The 18,361-nt window shown below is 40.5% G+C and overlaps 1 protein-coding gene across 1 annotated transcript in view; it reads left to right on the forward strand.

The window, feature by feature from the left end:
* LOC123622903 (ADP-ribose glycohydrolase MACROD2-like) overlaps nt 1–18,361 on the forward strand; it is a 1,130,381-nt gene that overhangs the window by 952,098 nt on the left and 159,922 nt on the right. The gene's annotated exons all lie outside the window — the stretch shown is intronic.

The following is an 18,361-nucleotide window of genomic DNA, read 5'->3' on the forward strand; positions in this document are numbered from 1 at the left end:
CTAAGTGGTGGGTGGTAGTGCCTTTGAGAACAGAAGGAATATTAAGGCAGAGGAAGATGGAGGGCTGTGGCCAAGGGAATGTGAGCACACTTCATCCTCTTTTGAGGTTTCAGTATCCAGTCATGATGTTGGGCTCTCTAGTTAGAGGGAAGAGCCTTCCAATAATTATGGGAGGTCAAGGCAGTAGTACTTGACTGGATTCTGAGGAAAGTTGTTAAAAGAGAGGTAATTTGTGATGTATTCAGTAGAACGTCCAGCCCTAGAAAACCGATATGGCAAAAAATTAAATGAGGAGGTTCAGTTCTAACCCCGTTTCTCCCTCAAAGCATTGGGTCTTGGACTGAATTCAAGGAGAAGAAATAGAAAAGGGGGAGAGAGATTAACAGGAATTGGGTAGGTGTGTTGGGCTCGGTTGGAGAAGGAGGTTGCAGAGACACTGGACAGATGCCCAAGAGAAGAGTCAGTGCAGTGAGGACTCTGAACCAAGACTCTATTGCTGGGGTCATGGTAGCACAATCCAGCACTAGAGTGATGCAAGACAAGATTTCACTCCTTCACCCTACCTCTAAGTATTAAGGACCACTCGCTGTCAGGGTAGGTTTTGTGATTCCCTGATTCCAGCAGGGCTGGACCTCCCCCTGCCTGACACTCATCTGGGGTGCCTGGGACGTGCACTGATGGAGGTATTGGGAAAGCTGCAGCACCGAGAATACGAGAGTAGTTAGGCCCATGGGAACTTCCTATTTAAACCCATTTCTTTGAAAGATGAGAAAATAGAGGTGCTGAGTGACTCTGTGATTTGTTATCAATCAGGACCCAGAACCAGTGAGCCAAAAATCCAAAGACTTTTTTTTAACCCAAATGATTGTACTTTGTTGTTGTTGGCCTCTGGAAGATACCAAAGAAGTTGGCCAATTTTAGTTTACTTCTTCTCAGTTTCCCTTTCTTATCGAATTAATGGAAATAGCAAAAACCCACAAAAAAGCATCATATTGGTTGCCTTGCTATTGTCAATATCCCAGAAAATTCCAGTTTTAAATTCTATTGTTACTCATTTGTGATATTTGGATCAAAGAGATGGCTGGGTGGATACACAGATGACAGATAGATGGAGAAATAGGTAGATAAACCTGAACGGTACTCAGTTTGGACAGACTGCACATCCCCAGGCTGTGTGAGACATGTTAATATTCTTCCTCCTTTGCCCTGGGAGTTTGCTTCATTTCTGAAGAAGTCAACATCTGGCCTTATTTGATAAGCTAGGTGACTTATTTTTGTATAAAAAGATCCATCTCCCAAAATAATTTGACTAGAGGTGAGCTAAATTTTGAGGCAGAATTATTTAGTGGCATAAGCACCAGGAAAAGAGATAGGAAATAGACGACCAGATTTGAATCTTGGCCCCTTTGCTCCCTGCCTGGAGGCACTGAGCTCACCATGTAGCCTTCCTGTGCTGCACCTACTTTATTAACGAAATGGGGCCATTCATCACACCTCCACTCTGGACACAAGTGTAATAGTGACTTAAATGAGGTAATCAACATTAAAAACACTTTGACAATGAAAAAGAGTTTTACACTGATGTCAACGGGCATTGTTACAATATGCATTTATCATCACCGTTTCCTGATTCTTACCATCTGGCTGGGTTACAACAAGTTCAAGCAAGGTAAGAGGTCATTCTCGGGAGTTGACTCTCCTTTGTTATTTAGGTAAAGTATGATTACCGCCCTTTCGAAATGTGAGCAGAGAAACATTTTTCACGTGGACACTGTATGCCAGTTCATGTCTGGGTGTTGGTGTAGTTATGTTAATTCTACATGCTATTTTCCCTGCAGTGCTTTTGCTTTTGAAACAGCATAATAAAGTGACTTCTGCTAAATAAATAGGCCTGTTCACAATAACTGATACTTAAGTGAATTTATGCAGGAGGTATTTTGGTGTTGCAGACCAAATTATAATAAGTAGCTGAAAATCCATTAACTTCAAGGCTCCAACAGGGTATTTAGTATAATTTCTGAAATTACAAACATAAAAGTCATGGTAGAATTTTCTTTGGCATATGAATAGAATTTCTACCATGGGCCCATTTAAAAAATCAATATCATAATAATTACATCAGAACGAAAATAACAAAACGTTACATGCATGATCAGAAAGCTGCAACTGAGAGGAAAGTCCAGCCACTCCCAGAAAATGAGAGATGTGTAATTAGCATCTTCAACTTGCACTGTTCCCTGCTGCCCCTGGACTTCTACAACAAATCATGCTGAAACCTACGTAAACTGGACATCAGTAATGATTGTGGGTTCATGGCATTGAAGTTAGGAACATAAAGGACCTCTTTCAGGATTCTCCCATCCCTGCTCTTACCTTATAGGTGTAACCTTGACTATACCCCTCACATCCTGCTTCACGTGGGTATTCTTTCCTGCCAGCCATCAGTGTACTACCCCCTGCCATCTGCCTACAGATAACTGAGCAGCAAAAATTTACATTGCTTAAAGAGAAAGCTATGAATAGGAACTGAAGCCTAGAACATGAAGTTTTGCTAGTGCTGCCAACAAAGGGACTGACAGAATCACTCAATGAATCAACCAACCAGGATGGTATTTGGTGACATAGTAATCCTCTGTGAGAAGCAGATCTGCCAAGAGCTATGCAAGATGCGAGGACAGCATAATTATGAGGTACCTGCAGTCAGGAAGCTTATGAGGCAGATGGGAAACATGACAGACACATAAAATGTCATCATCAGCCTATCAAACATCCCCTCTTCCCCAGCCCCCTAACTGCTATCATTTATTGAATACTTCCTGTGTGCTCAACACTTAAGGAAGATCATTAATTTATTTATTCCTCAAGGCAGCCTAGTGAGGTAGGTGAAAAAATAATCCCCATTTTATGGACATGAAAACTGAGCTTTTAATGAGGTTAAGTATCAGTAACTTGCTCAAGGTTATGCAACTAGTAAGTGGTGACAGCGAGATTTGTAAGCAAGCTCCAAGCCTGCACCGTCCACCTAGTATATGTACTATTTGTGTAAAGGTTTATCTTCTCTGTCCAGGAAAATCTCCTTGAAAACAGGAAAATTTCTGTTTTACAGATCCTGTGTCCTCCACAAACCCCACCATTGTTTGCAGAATAAATGTATAGTTCAACTCAATATTTATAGAGTGCCAGCTCCATGTTTGATACACAGTGGGATGTAAAAAGATAAAAACCACAAGGCAGTACAAAAATGCCTCATTAGAGAACCAGCAGCAAATTTTATTATCATAAATATCATGAAGAATAGGATTTTTTCTAGGAAGCATAAAATTATGTTGCAAGGAGATTATTTTATGAAAATAACACTAAATAGTATTCTGATAATTACCTAGAAGATTAATAAGTGACATCACACTTAATGGCATTCAATTACACTATAGTCTAATCAGCTAGTAAAATAACTGCTCTCACAGTTGAGGTTTGGGGGTATATTGGGTTGAATATGTCTCCCCAGCCCCTGCTCCCCCAACCCAAATTCATGTCCACCTGAATTCTCAGAATGTGACCTTATTTGGAATAGGGTCTTTGCAGATGTAATTAGTTGAGGACATACTGGATTAGAGCGGTCCCTAAATCCAATGACTACTGTTCTTAAAAGAAGGTCATTTGAAAAATCACTGACCACTTGCATGGAAATGTTCATGGGTAGAGAATACTCACTAAAATTCTGATTTCAGGCAGCACTTCAAACCCACAAATCATTATATCTATGAAAAGGATCAGGAACTAACATGTTTACTAAGCGCTCTGGGGATTTTATGGTCACTAAAGTTTAAAAACAATGGCTTTTGGTGGTATAAAGATGTATAAGACATAGTACCTTTCTCTACTAGGTTTACTTCTTAGTCAAGGATCTAAATCATGGAAAGTGATGTAACAAGGAATAATCTTACTTGTAGCAATAACCCCATACTGAATTTCAGATGAAAGAGGCCCCTATAATGAGATTACGTTAGATAAGTGTGCAAAGAATTCACAAAAGTTTGTTTGGGCCTCCAATTTCAGTATGCACTGAACATTCTAAAGATGTTCAATAACAGCTTTGCATGCAGACCAAATCAAACCTTGCTAAGAGTGATAGCTACCATATTTTCAACAGTTACTATCAATAACTACTTCCCACACATCATCCCCTTGAATATACTAGACAACCCTGCCCTGTAGTGTTAGTCTATTATTAGCCCTGTTTTTACTGAGTTTAGAGAAGTTAAATCACTGGAAGTGACAAAGTAAGAAAGTAGCCATTCCCATATACAAAATCTGGACCACCTGAATTTAAGCCTATTCTCTCTACCTTGCCTCCTTTTCCACAGGCTCTGGAATTGAACACCTTTTTTAAAGCCACATCACCTGTCTAAAAGTGAGATTTTTCATGTAAACTGCATGGACTTGAAGTCCAAGGGTAAAAATGTTATCTCTTCCAGGATCCCAAATTTTTTACATTCAAGAAGGAAACATTTTGGATCCTATTAACAAAATAGGCATGAACATATAAATAATTGAATAGAATTTTTAAAATTTGAAGGCAGTTTTAAAATAACAGATGTATGTTTAAGAAATCTTTGCAATTGACCTGAATTTCTCAAACCATCCTCAATGAGCTGGAGTGTGGAGGGATCCCCATTGAGAATTCTCAGCATTCCAGGATACTTTATGGCAAACATTGTGAAATAATCTCATAGACACTCTTGCTGGTTTTGTCCCACTCTGAACTGTCAGGGAAGTGACAGACTTTTGTTAGTTTGCTTTAATCAGTCTTTTTCAATTGATTTCTACATTAGTTTGCCCCTTCGGTGTAGTCTGCAAAATGGAGATACTCATGCAAATTTATTGACTTGGTGTAGCAGCAACTTCCTCTAATCTGAGCACACTGACCTTTCTTTCTACTACATTTTCACTATGGGTGGCAATGAGGGTGTGGTTTTAGTCCATTACAGCAGAGCAAAGTAATTTCCTGGTTGGACAGCAGGAAATGGTCTTTCTACTACTGAGTAGTATCAAGAGTGCCATCACAAGCCTTATGTAAGCCCATGCCTCATGCAGGCTAGACCCATCCTGTTAACCATTTCTCACCTACCAGCTACAGAAAAAGCATAGTGAAAGATCAGAGCAACTGGCTGAGATAGAAAACATACAGGCTGCCATGTGACTAGAACATATGGTAATCCAACATGGTAGCAGAAAGACCATTGGTGTGAAGAAAAAAAAACAACAACAAAATAGCTCCCCCAAACCAGAACTTTTGACAAAGTAGACCTTGACATAGTTAAAAAACTTATGGCATCTCCATATCCAGTTTCCTAAAGATTTAACTTAGGAGTTAATTGCATTTTAAGAATGTGTCTGTTTGACAACTCGAAAGAAGATTAAATAGAATTTAAATAGAATTCTAAATTAAGTAGAAAAATAGAATCTTTGTTAAAATTTTTCAGTGAATACATCATCGGTGGATCTTTCCAAATACCTTTTACAGCTGTTCACGGAATTAAATTTTGGCTTCCCCTCCCAAACCTTTCCAAAAGTATATCATAGTTTTTAATGAATAAATCATTCAGTTAAGTCCATGGACCAAATTCATACTTCAGGAGGAAAGTTAGGAGTAGATTTTGGCAATATTATTTTAGGAACGTATCTCCCTAAGCAATTGAGTAGTTACTCTAAATTTTGCCAATATGCCAATTCCACTTGCATATCTTCATGATTTGGGCACTTCCTCTCCTGCTGAAGGATGGTGGGTTGGGACATTATTGGATACAGCACAAATGCAAATAAAGCATCGTTTTCCTGCTGAAATGCAAACCAAGTCTTTGTTTTGACTGCCCTTAAATTTTGACCTGTAACTGGCATTGGAAACACCAATGAAAACCGGGACACAGCCACTGCAGCCTTTAGCATCACAGATGCTGTAGCAGAATTGAGTTTAGAAAATAGATTTCTAAGGAATTACAGCAGCAGACGTTATATAACAAGATTAGTATAATGGGTGGGACATCTGTTGGCTATTTTCAGAAAGCCATCATTCTATTACCCTCTTTTAAAATCTTAGTGAATACCTGACTGTTACTGTTCCTTTTTTCATATGCCCCCAGTGAGACATTTCTGTGCTCTATTCTTATCTTCCTGTTCAATTTTTTTTTTTTTTTTAGTTTTTGTTTGGTTAGTTATTCTTTTGTTGTTGTTTTAATGATTTGTTTTGCTTCCAAATGAAAAGAATATCTTGCTAAAAAATTAGTATAATAATAGTTATTTCACAGGTAGTGTTCTGGATGGCCTGACCTTACACACATGAAACCCCATAGGTCAGAGTCTAGCAGAGAAGTGTTGAATAGCTATTAGTCCCTTTCCCTTCCCTTCCCTTGGGAAGATTTTTATATTCCTAATAGATTGGGTTTAAAATGTAAAGTTTACAAGACTGAATTATAACTTGACATTGTAGTATCTGAAGGAGAAATATTTTTGGAAGTTAAAATATCTTAAATTATCTCTGTCAATTATCTATCTGTCATGCAAATGTACAACATACCAAGCATACTGGCTGTATGCCATTAAGTCGTGACTTTCTGGCAAGAGAAGAGTTCCAGCTCTCATGCAGAGTTTGATGCAGTGTACCAGGGAAGACTTGAAGCCACTGTAAAAAGGGGGCCCATCTTCCTCAAGGATTAGTAAAGATTGGGAGGAGAAACATTGTTTGTATATGCATATAACCATGAACATTTTAGACAGTACACTAAATAAAAGATCAAGTGACAAAACCCAAAATAAAATTTTACAGGGGCACTTTAGACACCAAGTCCCTGAGGGAGGCTTAACAGCCCTGTGGGTATTTGCTGATAAATATTTGAAATGCACTCAATTAATTGGTAAGACCACTGAAAGTTGTGCGTTTGGTTTTCAAAATATAAAGTAGAAAATGGTGTGGAGGATGGACATACAACAGAGGGCCAGAGGAAGGAGATGAAGGATACTTCTTCCAGAGAGAAAGGGGACCAACATTTCTACCTTTGTCTCAAATGGTCTTTCTTTTTAGGGTCTCTGAATCAGGGGGTTGTCATCATTAGGTCATTCAGAGCCCACTAGTCCAATGGAGGAACACAATTGAGACCTTTTACTACACCCTTCAGTTGGCCACATCAATTGCTAATTGGAAAGATGACTTAAAAAATGGTGTTTCCCCTAGAAGTCTAACGATCTAGCTGAGGGACATGTTCCTCTATCTGGCATTTAAAGAGAAAATATGAAATAGCCACAAGTAGATAAAAATATAAAGTAACAATCAACTATTTGGAACAGATAGTGCATATTGGAGGAGATTGAGGATAGAGGGCGGCTAAGAAGAGAGACACAGATGGAACTCGCTCTTCCTTCCTTCCTCTTTCATGCACACCACACCACCCACACACACACACACACGCACGCACACACGCATGCACACACGCATGCACACCACTGCTGCCACCATCCACCCCCAGGGGGCATTTTTGATAAAACCATTTTAGTTTGCTGCTTCACATTGTATGAGACATGAACCTATAGAAAATTACTCAAGGGAGATTGTTCTCTTGAGGTTTGCCTTTGAACAAAAAGATTCTTTCTTGCAGGAGTGGGAGGGACACCAGCTTTAGAAAAACAGCTTTTGTCCTCACAAAAATGCTCTTTTGGAAGATATGTTAATGAGCTTCCTTTGAACTGTAAATGGCATCAGTGTGCGTGTCAGATGCTAATGAGAATGCACAGGACGATGGCACAGTTATGTGGTGGGCCTCATCCCTCTGAACGTCGTGGCCAGGCTTCAGGGCCACCTTGTGACTTGGCCTGGCATTCTGGTTTTGAGTGGAGGTTTTTGTTTCTCCCAGTGATGGCATTTTTTGAAAATCATGATTCGTTGGCTTTATAAAGCACTCTCCTCCATGGGCACTCTTATAAGCAGCAATGAATGACAATTCTTCCTTGAAATTTTTAATTACTGTGACAAAGAGTAATTATTAACTTTTGTATCTGATCCACCTCTGCAGATGTTCTTAATCAAATAAAAGAAAGAGGAAACAGAGCATTCTGAGAAGCGGGAGGCTAAAATAGACAATAGGGGTTTGCAGCTGGGTTGGAGGGTTGACATGAGCGCTGTGTGAGCACGGGATACACAATGGCTCCATCACTGGAAGGGTAATTTCATGTCACAGACTAGATGATGAGGAAGGAGTTTGAGTCAGAAGAGCTATTCCTGGCACCGTCTTCGCAGTTTAAGGGCACTGAGGGCACCGTGTAAGTGATGGCAAAGTATAGGCTGGAGTCTGTACCTTATCAGAGTTAGAAGCTGAATTGTATTACATTAACTTTTGATAGGATGGATTTTGAGAGATTAACTTGAAGGAAGAGAAGGAGGTTAACAAAAAAAGGAGAGAGATTAAGTTGATATCTGACCGATTTTCTCCTCACCCCTTGATTTGGGCTCTCCCAGAGCAGACCCTAAGCCAAGGATTGGAGCACAGGTGGATGGTTCATGGGTGAGGAAGGGCAGCACAGAGTGTGCAATCAAATTCACAACGCTGGAAACCAGAAGTTTGTCTCCCCAGAAAACTCTGGACTTTCTCACCCAAGCGTGATAGAGCATGGAGATTGAAACATCAACTTCTGCCAGTCTTTGTGGAGGCTGCTAGGGTGACAGGTATTAATTCTCCAAACTCCCAGTTTACTAAATATTAGACAAGAGTCTCCTAGCACTAAGAAAGCCCTCAGGCAAAGAGATGCAGATGTTGGGACATCCTCTAGCTCATACGCCCTACTGAGGCCCAAGGGCACGTCCCCAGAGCACCACAGTGCTGTGATACTTCTTGACCTTGTGGACCCACTTTCCTTTTATGGATTTGTTAAAACCTATCTAAGAAATTCACTTCTTACACAAAAGGAGATACATTACCCTTAGCCAGGATACACCTAGCATTGGTCTCAGCTCTGGGCAGCCTGAGCCATGTTATGACTTACTCTCACTTCTTACGGCTGTCATGGCACATCTGCCCAAGGAGCCAGTTTCCCATCCTCAGAATAGCGTTCACAAGAACTTTGATAGACACAGTTCCCAATGGTCAGTGTTGGATGGGGCCCCAATCTCAACAAATCTACTGTTGGATTAATTTATCACTTATGCTAACTTAGAATGGTCTTTTACAAAATGAATCCTGGCCCCTTAACCACTGGTCAGCCATTGGTTAACCATTGATCAGCCATTGGTTAACCATTGGTCAACAACGGAATACGGTTGCTGCTCCAATTACTAGTGAGCAAGGAGCAGGAGCAGAGTGTGCTGTTGGGCAGACCTCAGGCAGGCAGCGGGCTTCATGTGGGATTGGCTTCTGCCACTCCCAATCCTGAAAATGATGTAGAAAGTGGGCATGGGAAGAAAATAAGTCAGATTGCTAAAAGTAGAGAGTTGTTGTCATAGGTCAAGTTTTCCAGGAAGTAGACTGAGAGGGAGATTTGCAAGCAGGAAGTTCATAAACGATGCTCTTAATCAATACCTGGGGGGAGAGGGAGCATGAGAGATGCAGGGTTGGGCAAAGTCGAACTGTGATACAGTGGCAGCAAGGGCTGATCCCACAAGGAGCTCTGGAGCTCAGATACTGTCATAGTCTGCTCAAGCTGTGTAATGAAGTACTATGGACTGAGTGGCTTAAATAACAGAAATTTATTTTCTCACAGCTCTGGAGGATAAAAGTCTCATGTTAAGGTGTCAGCATTGTTGACTCCTGGGCTTCTCTCCTCGGCTTGTAGACAACCCTCTTCTCCCTGTGTCTTCACATGCTCTTTCCTCTGTGTGTGTCTGTGTCCAAATTGCCTCTTCTTATGAGGACACCAGTCATATTGGATTAGGACCCACCCCAAACACCTCATTTTCACATAGTTACCTCTTTAAAGGTAACTATCTCCAAATACAGTCACATTCTGAGGTCCTGGGAGTTAGGACTTTATCGTATGAATCAGAGCGGGGGCACAATTCGGCCCATAACAGATGGCCCTGCAGAATTGCATCAACGCTAGGGCAGGGGGCCGGGCCTGTGGGCTGCTGCTTGCGTCAGTCATGGGAAGTAGGCTGATGTCAGGAGAGAGGTGACGTGCTCTCTTCAGCAGAGGACAGTCCTCTAAGAGGGACTCCTCAGAGCTGCCAGTCACCAGTGCTTCCAGCCACAGGAAGCAGGATGAGCATGAGTCCTGAAGGGAGGTGGCAGATGTGAGTAGCAGACCACAGCTTCCTCTTGAATTGTGAAAAGGAAATTCGTTTTTCATCTTTGACGGGCATTCCTCCCGACCCCCATCCCCGCAGCCAGTATCTCCCAGGATCATTTCTTTGGTTACAAGGACAGGACAGGACACACTTGGCCTGCTCGAATATAGAACTGCAGGCGTCCGTTCTACGCTGAGCATACAGAGCAGCTTCTAGGGCCGCGACAGGGGCATCATTTGCCAGGATGTCCGTTTTGATCAATGCAAGGCAGGCTTGGAAATTAACTTGTATGAATGAGCCTCTGGTTCAAACCAAAGTAACCCTTTGGCTCCTCAGATACATGGCCATTTTTCTTATAGAGTTGAAGACAAGTCAAAAAGAGCAATTTATCAAAACAAAACAGGAAGACTTTGAATTGTGCTGCCACAGAATAATGACAGATGTACTGGGTTTGCAAAAAGCCCCCAAAAATAAAGGATCCTTTTTATGCATGCAGAAGCAATTTTAAAATGCAAAAATGCCCTTTGAGAGTTTAGGGATTATAAATGCTCTCCAACACATCCAAACGTCTCTGGGAACACGGAGAGAAAAATTTTCCCATTTTGTAATTCGGAGATCGAAATAGTAGCTTCTAGGGTGGTGTGCACAATGTGAATATCCTCAATACCTTCAAGAAGCAGACGAATTATATTCAGTGACACTAGACAAGGATATTAAAAATATCAGAACAGGGACTCTTGTGGGGTCTTGTGAAATCTTTTCCATTATAGCAGCTCTGCTGTCAGCTTACCCATTTTCCCTTTTTCTCATTGGTTGATATGGCCAGACAAGAACAGAGCTGCTTATATATAATATGGGCCATTTTGTGAAAGTTTCTTTTAAGATAGAATTTCTCAGAAATTGGAATAAAATGCCCTTCACCATACCAGACAGAAAAAGTGCCTTTGATACTCTCATCGGGCTGGTACCTCATCTTGGCCTGGTTGACAAATCAGGGTAGAACTAAAGGAGTCACCAAGTGAACATTGATTATATTGTTATGCCAACACTGGGCCAGGTGTTTCGGGTACCTTATAAATAGTAACTTTGCCAGCAAGTCACTAATGTTTAGGGAGCATTTACTGTACGTCAGGCCGTTTGCATAGAATTTTCATGTGGTCCTTATAACCAACTTTGGCAGGCAGGGCTCTAAAATGATCTCCAGGATTCCTGACCCATAGTGTACACAAACCTCCCGGTTATCCAAACCATAATCTAGATACTGCTATAAAGGGATTTTGCAGATGTAACTAAGATCTCAAATCAGTTGATCTTAAGACAGGGAGATTATCCGAGTGGGCCTGATCTCATCACATGAGTCCTTTAAATCTGGGTCTAGAGGTCAGATACAGAGGAAGTCAGAGACTCAAATTCGAGAAGGATCTGACATGCCTTTTCTGGCTTGAACATGGAGGTAAAGACATGGCAAAGAGTGCAGGAGGCCTCTGGGAACTGAGAGTGACCCTCAGCTGCCAGCCAACAAGGAAATGAGGACCCTTGTCCTAGCAGTACAAGGAACTGAATTCTGTCGACAACAAAAATGAGCTTAGAGGTGGATTTCTCTCCAGAATCTCCAGACAAGAGCTCAGTGTAGCTGACAGCTTGATTTCAGGCTTGTGACACCCTGAACAGAGAACCCAGTCACACCATGCCAGACTTTGGACTTACAGAACTGTGAGCTAATAAATAGGTGTGTTTTAAGCCACTCACTCCCACAAGGTGAATGTCTCCATTTTAGAGAGGAGGAAACTGAGGCTTACAAAGGTTGAGTAACTTACTCAAGGTCATAGAGCGGATAAATCGTAAAGTCAGCTTAAACACAGCTGGTTCACAGGGGCAACTGGTTATGGAAGGAGGCCAGAAGTCCAAGACAGCCTCCACTATGAGATGCCTGCCACCAGGAGTGCATACTTTGTTCAGCCTTAGTCTTCTCCCCTTGAGTGTGGGCAGAACCTGTGAATATGATGGGATTGTTGCTCCCTTGATAAGGAAAACAATTTTCACAGATATAATTAAAGTATTGAACAAGTTTGGTTAATGAAAAGGAACGTTCTGGCCCAGTTCTGGCTTGGCCCAATTAGGTGGGCTCTTAAAAAGGAGTCTAAAAATTGGGGATGGAGAAAGTCATAGAGGCACAGTCTTGCTGGCCTAGGAGAAAGAAAGCACCCATGTCCTGCTTTGAGGGACACATAGTGAGGAATTGCAGATGGTGTTAGAAGGTAAAAGGGGTCTCTGGTTGGCAGTTAGCAAGAAAATGATACAGTATTGTTTTAAGCAATTAAGTTTGTGGTAATTTGTTATGTAGCAACAGAATGCTAATATACTGGGAGAAGGGCCAATTGCTCTCCTTTGCTCCACTTGGTGGGAGAGAAGGGACTAGGACCCAGACATCCCGACTTCTTGTTCCTCTTCTTAATTAGTAGTGACCTTACCCCTTTGCTCCTCTCTTTAACCTTGAGTTACTCATCACACTGAGGAAGCTCCCATTGTCCCAGTCTTCCACCCTTTCAAAACCTATCTTTAGACAAATGTGATATTTAAGACCTGAAATTTAGTTCACTTATTAGCAGCAGCCACTATTTTATGAAAACACCCCACATCCAAGCCTGCAATGGGGAGGTTGTTGGTTTCTCTTTCGGGAAGGTTGAGACTTCACCCCAGATGTCCATCAGGCTGTATTTACACAGGGTAGCCCTCCATCGGTCCTCCGTTGAAGCAGCGTTTGCACGCATACCCAATCTCCGAATGTTTGTCATTGGGGAAGCAAATTGCATTCATCAGAATCCATTCATTCTCCCTGTATCGCTGAACACGGAATAATCTTGGCTGAGGCAGCCACCCTATGACTGGTAGCTGTGAAAAATGGAGGTCGGCGACAGATATTGCAAAGCTGCTCCACTGTGGAACCCTCTTCAGGGGCAGTGGATGTGATGCTGAAAAAAGATTAATAGAACTTACGTCACTGTGTTTATGGGGTATGAAACCCCCAACTGTGGATTAATGGGTATCGTGGTGAAAGACAGACATCTTGACTCCTTTATGCCTTGATGGGTGAGCTGCGGTTGGGATCAGTGGAAACAGAGAGAGTGCCTTTACGAGGTCAGCTTTTAAAGGACTCTTTTTGGACCTCGAAGTCAATGAAAATAGATTTTTGATTGTTGACCAAGACAACTGTAACATAAGACTTCAACCTTTAAAAAATTTTATTGAAGTATAACAAATAGAAAAGAACGCAGATTCTGAGCACACAGCTTGACAAATTTTCACAAACTGAACACATCCAGGGAACCAGCATCCAAACCAAAAAAATCAGGATCTCAGGCATTTCCCACCATCTCTTTCCACCAACCCTCACCCCAGTTAATTGTCACATTAACTTCTAACACCATAAGTGATTTTGCCTATTCCTATAATGTTTTTGAACTTTATATAAATGGAATTATCCGGTGTGTACTCTGTTCTTCTGGATTCTTTTCTACAATGTTATGCTTGTGATATTTGCTCATATTATGCTGTATAGTTTTAAATTTTTATTCTCATTGATTTTTAATGTTACATTATATAAAAGCATGATTATTTATTCATCTATTCTGCCACTGACAGTCATTTAAGCAGCTTCCAGTTTGGAGATGCTGCAATTAGTGCTGCTGTGAACATTCTGAAATGTGTCTTCGGAGAACTTTTGGGTGGATTCTACTGGGTGTCTACTAGGAATGACATTGCTAGGTCATAGGGTATGTGTATATTCAGCTAATTTAGTAGATACTGCCAAATAATTTTCCAAAGAGGTTGCAACAATTTTTATTCTCAAAAGCAGTATGTGAAAGCTCTTCTCAGTCTACATCCTTGCCCATACTTATATTGTCTTTTCATTTTAAAAAGCTTTTAGCTTTTAATACATCCTGGTGTAGAGGACATCATTGTCGCCATTGTGAAACTAATAAGCACCCTGTATGAAAACATCAGGACTGGGCTGGAAAGCCACTGTACTCAATATAGTATCACTGGATAAGATGACTACTGGTGACAATAAATGACTCATGCCCTTTATATGCTACTTTTCCCAGGCTCACCTACAATTCTGTTTTCTGGCAAACGTAAAGGAAATCTACCTCCTAAATATCATATTTTTTGGTTCTGGAACTAAATACCCTTGAAAAATATCTCATGGAAATTTCTCTGTGGCCCATCTTAACACAGAACCATTCAGAGAAATGCAGCTCCAGCTTAAGTAAGTTGACTTAGGACAAAACTGCTACAGAGATAGACAAAACAATAAGTATAGAAAAGAAGGAAACTGTAGAGATAATCCAATTTTTTCTTTATTAAAATGTGAAAACTGGGGTCCAGAGAGAGGCTTGTCCAATGTCACAGAAGTCCTGACAGGCCTAGAAATTCAATCCCATGTGTCTCCATCAGAGTGGTAATCACAGGAAAAGGTGGATGTGAAGTTAGGACACCTGAGTTGAGTTTTTGCCACTAATTAATTGTTTGGCTTGGAGAAAACAAAAAAATCACTCAATTTCTGGATTCATGTTTTCTAGCAAGTGAATGGCATATGGGCTAGGGCCAACAAATTGAAGGTGCTCACTTAATAGCTGATGAATAAATGAATGAGTCAGTCTGTCAGCAGCCACTATTTGACAAAATTATTCTACTGCCTAACATTAAAAAAAAAAAAATGAAACCATGCTCCTGGTCTCAATAGTGAGGCATGCTGATAGGTTCTCATGAAATTTATCTGGGGCTAGAATAGATTACCCAGGTCCTGCCTCCTTTACACAAGTCAGATTTCCAATCTCCCAGCCATGTAACAATTAGACTTTTTATATTCTTCTTGTCATCCCACTGTGGCTTCTACTTGATTTATTCAGTCTGAGCTTTTCAAGGGGAGTCAATTACTACATAGTTATAAAAGCAAGAGACTCCAAAAAAAAAAAAATGGTGATAGGAAGAAGCTGGAAGAATATCAAATTTCTAGTTATATATTTCTATGTTTTGCACAAGAATTTGCAATCAGCATTTAGTAGGAATAGCTCATCTTCATTCCATGTGGCATCAGCTGGGGTGGCTCAAAAGCCTGAAGCTGAAATCGCCCAAAGCCTACTCACTTTCAGCTAGGGCTGTTGGCCTGAGCAGCTGCGCATGGATTCTCCGTGTGATCCCTCTGCTTCCTCATGGCATGATGGTTGGGTACAAGAGAAATCCTCCCAGGAGGAGTAGGCAGAAACTATATCACCTTTTATAAAGTGGGTTTAAAAATCACATGATATCATTTCTGCCATAGTCACAGGCCTCTAAGATTCAAGAGAAAGAAGTACAGATTCCCTCGCTCAGTGAAAGGACTGTCGTTATTGTATTGCAAGAAGAGCTGTGGGGCAGAGAGCCCATTGCAGGCCATCTTGGAAAAAACAATCTGCCACAAATATGTTTGTGCCACATATATAGATATATACACATATACATACATAAATACTTGGTGCATGAGGTTCATTCTTGGACTCAACTTGCTTCCAAGATATTTTCAGTGTTACGCTAAAAGGTGAGGGCAGGAACTAGGCCATTCAATTATTTCAAAAGTGTTTCATTGACATCATCCATTTTCTTTCTGGGAAAATAAATCAGGCTGCTGAATTTTGGACCCAAACCATTTCCATGGTAACGGAGCTTAATGTGCTAAAAGGTGGATTAGAATTTCTTGCACTATTTAAAAAATCTATATATGGTCTGTATAATGATTTAAACGTGCACTTAGAGACTAGCATTAGCACTAACCCTCCCCCCCACACACTCACGTATATACCCACTCATGTACATATTTATACACACAAGGAACATGTGTGTTAAAAATTTCATTATTTGTATTCAATGATCTTAAATATAGGGAAAAATGGATAGACATGAGACTATTTAGCTTGGTCTTCTTAGATCTGCATTGGGCCAAATTTTCTTATTTTGATTTTTGATCAGTTAGGTGACTTTAGAAATAATCTGACCATTTGAAGCCTGAAGAAAAAAGTCAACAGTCATAAGTACAGAAGTGAGAATAATTATGGTCTTGGGAAAATCAAGGTAGTTCAATGTGGTCTGAGAGTAACTCGCATCTAAGGGAAGGTGATGAACCTTAATATAGTCTTATTTTTAATTTTAGAACTTTTAATTATGAAGTATTTCAAATATACAGAAAAGTAAAGAAAATAATGATATTTTTATAGCTACTCCCATAATTAATAGCTATTATCCATTTGCCATATTTTCTCAAATCTCATCTCTTTCTACACAAATCAAATATTAACTATTCAGTTAAATCCATACCTACCACTTCCTTTACCTTTCCTCTCCCCCCGGAAGTCATCATAAAGTTAATGTGTGACATTCCTTTGTTTGTTTCCTTATATTAGTACTGCTAAAAGATAAATTGAGGCACATTAAAATTTTAGAGTTTGTTTGCACAGATAGCAATTCATGAATTGGGCAGCTTCAGAATGCAGGTGGTTTTGTGCTCCACCGAAGGGACTTGAAGGGCTTTTGTCATGGGAACATGGAAGCCAGGCAAAGAAAAATATGTGATTGGTTAAAGTGGAGTAATAACTTTATTTGGGTCATTCTAGTGGAAACTCCCTAGTTAGAAGTTAGTTGGAAGTTTCTGAATGGTTAAGCTTAAATTTCTTTTTACTACTTACATTCAGTTTGCTTATGTAGAAATCCAGGACACTGGAGCCACCTTGGCTTAATGTCCCCCCATTTAATTATTTTAACAATACTTAAGAATGGACCCCTATACTGCTGCATCTTTATGTTTTAAAGATTTGTATAAATGGCATCATAGAATATGTTTTCTTTTGCAACTCATTTCTATCACTCAACATTACGATTTTGATGAGCTTCAGCCACAAAACATAAACATGCCTTAAGGAGAGTGGACGTGAGCATTCCCTATTGCAGAGTTGACCATTTATTTATTCAACTAAATTTATAGTTCACCTGGAAAGTGAGTTGACAATGGCAGCTTTTGCATTTGTAGAAAGTGTTAATGATATGCAGGGCAGGACCAGACACTAGACATAAAAATGAATACAGGGAAAAGGAAATATGGTTACTTGCCCTGCAGTCATTCCATTTCTGAAGGCCAAGTGCTTTTTCTCATAATCCCTCCTATACGGGCAGTTACAGGGACTGTGTGGTCTTTGATAATTACAGCAGGGAAGTCTGGTAACAACCCAGGAGGCAGTCCACCCCAGATGAGGTCTAGGCTTGTGTGGAGATTAGGGAGCCAAGTCTCCGGGCATCCGTCAGGGACCCCTGGCGCTTCCTTGTGCCCCAGCCCCCACTTCTCACCCCCGTAGGTTGTCTTTCCTACTGGGAACTGTCACACTAGCAACACCTGCATCCCACAGGCGGGGAGAGCTCAGGGGTTAGGTAGATGACATCCATCTGGGTTGTGTTGTGGTGCCACATGCGCACCCCACTTCTGTTTCATACTGCCATGAGAAATGGCTCACTTGACGTCCTGTTAAGTCTTCCATTTGCAGTTTGATAGACTGAGTGATTTTTAACTTCTTTACATTGTTAAAATAAAGGAACTAAAGGGGTATTTATTTTCAGGACACAAAATTGAGTCACCGATTTAATATCAGATATATGTGAGCTATTATGTACATTCCATCTCCCTTCTCTATTTACCATATAACTTCCTTAATGTTTCAGAGAAATTCCTTACACGTAGAAGCTCTCTCAAAACAGACAAAAACAGACTATGCGCACATTTTACTTTTGAGGTGGTATTTACTTACTCGGTAATATCTACCAAATTAAATGTTATATTGACCTGTGTCAGTCTCAACTAGTTATATTTTATTTCTGTTCTGTTTCCAAATATAGTAAGCTAAAAGCAAGTGACTTCATGCAAATTAAGCTGCATGGAAGCTTTTTAGGCCATATTCAAATACTAACATGTTTGATAAATATATTTGTCTAACATGAGTAGGACAAAGAGCTGTTTGTTTACTGACATACTTTATTATCATTCTGCTGTACATCTCTCGTGTGGCTGTT

The sequence above is a fragment of the Lemur catta genome, chromosome 17 (assembly GCF_020740605.2).
Source record: "Lemur catta isolate mLemCat1 chromosome 17, mLemCat1.pri, whole genome shotgun sequence".
Classification (NCBI taxonomy): Eukaryota; Metazoa; Chordata; class Mammalia; order Primates; family Lemuridae; genus Lemur; species Lemur catta.